This window comes from Delphinapterus leucas, chromosome X (genome assembly GCF_059928025.1).
Source record: "Delphinapterus leucas isolate spDelLeu-1000000601 "Yukka" chromosome X, BTC_Dleu_Yukka2, whole genome shotgun sequence".
Classification (NCBI taxonomy): domain Eukaryota; kingdom Metazoa; phylum Chordata; class Mammalia; order Artiodactyla; family Monodontidae; genus Delphinapterus; species Delphinapterus leucas.
In genome coordinates this window covers 90323106-90325483 of record NC_143150.1, presented here as the reverse complement: position 1 = coordinate 90325483, position 2378 = coordinate 90323106, and the positions used below count along the sequence as shown (strand labels likewise).

The following is a 2378-nucleotide window of genomic DNA, read 5'->3' as shown; positions in this document are numbered from 1 at the left end:
GAGTCCTGAAGTCAAGACTCTCTCCTGGCTTTCCTTGTGCTGACAGCAAAATACTGAGCAAGGCTTGCAGCCCTTACTTTTTTTTTCTACTTTTTGGCCGCACCGCATGGCATGTGGGATCTTAGGTCCCCGAACAGGGATCCATCCCGCACCCCCTGCAGTGGAAGTGGGGAGCCTTAACCACTGGACCACCAGGGAAGTTCCTCACAGCCCTTACTCCTAAAGCCCCAAAGTGCAGCCTCACTCCTTGCCCACTTCTAGAAGTAGTAAGCCTCCTGAGAGGTTTTGGAAGGGGAAGTCTGTTCACTTGCCCTATCTTCCAAAATACACTAGAGGTGAGGGGTTGGCACCCTCCCCAGGCTCTCTGAGCCTATAGAGCTAGCCCAGTCTTCAGGTAGTGCCCAGATGCTCTGGGACTTAGCTGGGGGGAGGGAGGTATAGGCGTGGGGTGCTCATCTGTCCTGGGGGCTGCAGAGCCCTGCCCCTTTTCTGGGCTGCAGTAGGAATACAGAAGCTAAGCTCACCAAAATCCTATTGGTTAATGTTTCTAGTGAATTGCCCAGAAACATTTTTAAGTAGACTACCAAACTACTCTTTCTCAATTAAAAATTCATTAAGCTGCTAAAACCCCTCCCATGCACTTCTACTTTTGCAAATCAAATATTGTATAAACAAACAAAAACAGGAAGCAAAGAAACAAAAAGGGTATTTTCAGATGGAACTTGCCTTTAAGTGATGAAAACATGCACTTGAGCGTGGGTGGATGGCAGTTCTCATTTGTGTTTTAAAATCCCAAATTAATGAGCATGATAAACTGTTATTGCTGGCACTGGCTTTACCCCAAGTGGCCAAGTGGTACTGTCTGACTCTCTGAGTCTTTGGTGGGTCCCCCCCAACCCTCCTCTAACCCCACCCTTTCCCTTTCCATTGACTTGGGACAGCCCTTCTAGACATGCCAATCACAGTGGGGGGAGGAAGGTCACAGTACATGGGGTTCAAGGTCACAGTGGGCGGAGCAAAGGGAATCACATTGCAAGTAAGTCAGGTTGTTCCCTCTGCTCAAGTCCAGCTGTCTGCCACAGCAGTGCGACCCACAGCGGATGACCCAAGAAGTGGTGACGGAGGCAGTGGTGGTGGCATCCTTTCCTGCCCGCATTTACCTGTGCTGTTTGAAGCCTTGTAACCCATCAGGACCCAACAGCTGTCTGATCACATTGTTGGGCTGCCTGCTGTCTTCAGGTTGGGAGATCCTGGCTGGCCTGTCGAGGATGGGTTTCTCTTGCTCCTCCTCTGGGCTGGTGCTGCCCATGATCCACTTCCAGGCCTCTGCGTACTCTGCCTCACGCTGCACTAGGGACTTGACAGGAAGGGCTGGCCTGCTGGTGGAGTTGGGGCTGCTGACCACACCAATGCTGGTGGGCTTCTTGAGGATGCGGATCTGTGGAGGGGCCCCATGGGTAGGCTATCGTCCTGAATCACAATGGGCACTTTGGAGGAGATTTGGATTTCCCCACTGTCTGCCGCCTCCCAGCTCTCAGGGACTTCCTCATCTTCCATCTTACTCACCGCTTTCAGAGACCCTCAGTTTAGAGTCTGCAGTTGGGATGGACTTCCATTTAGAGTAGATTTCAACATCTTTTCAGTTGAGAAACACCAATCCAGGTTTTGACCCCCCGGGGTTTGGCAGCAGTGTTAGTGATGTAAAGAGGATGATGCAAGGGCCCTTTTAATAGGGATCAAGATTAGTTTTCTGGTTGCCTTGAGAGAACTAAGTCTCCAATTTGTAGGTTATATAGTGGTTTGCATAGGAGAAATGAAGGAAAAGCAGCTTCCACCTGTTGAAGAGAAGTTTGGGAATAATGAATAAATTTCTTACCATATTTTAGAATGTCTGAATTGACCAGGTTAGAGTCTTCAAGAGCCCAGACAGAATAGAGAATTCTATGGGCTAGCCAGTAATTTTACATGGGGACAGCTGGTATAACCCATCAGGAAAGGACCAGAGGGCAATCAGGGATAAGGGTAAAACCCTTAGGCCATGGGAGATTGACTTCTTCCATCAGTTTAGCAAGCTTTCATTTTAATAGTCCATTAGCTCTATCATTCCAGATGAGTGGGGAATAATAGACAGTGTAAATTTTGTGATATAGGAAGAACTCATTGGATTTCTTGGATGACTTTACTGGTGAAATGGGCCCCTCAGTCACTTGAAAGAGCCAGTGGAAATCTCCATGTGTGGAACACCTGTCCTGATAAAAGTTTAGCAATCATAGTGGCAGCAGCCCTTTTACAAGGGAAAATTTTAAGCCAGAGAGAAAACATACATATGATAGTAAGAACATGTTTTTTTTTTTTCCTTTGAACTGATTTTTATAATT

General features: G+C 47.7%; 1 pseudogene; it reads right to left on the bottom strand.

Moving 5' to 3' along the window:
* Window positions 1–326: 326 nt before the first annotated feature.
* Window positions 327–1797, bottom strand: LOC149744328 (SUZ RNA-binding domain-containing pseudogene; annotated as a pseudogene).
* Window positions 1798–2378: the final 581 nt, after the last annotated feature.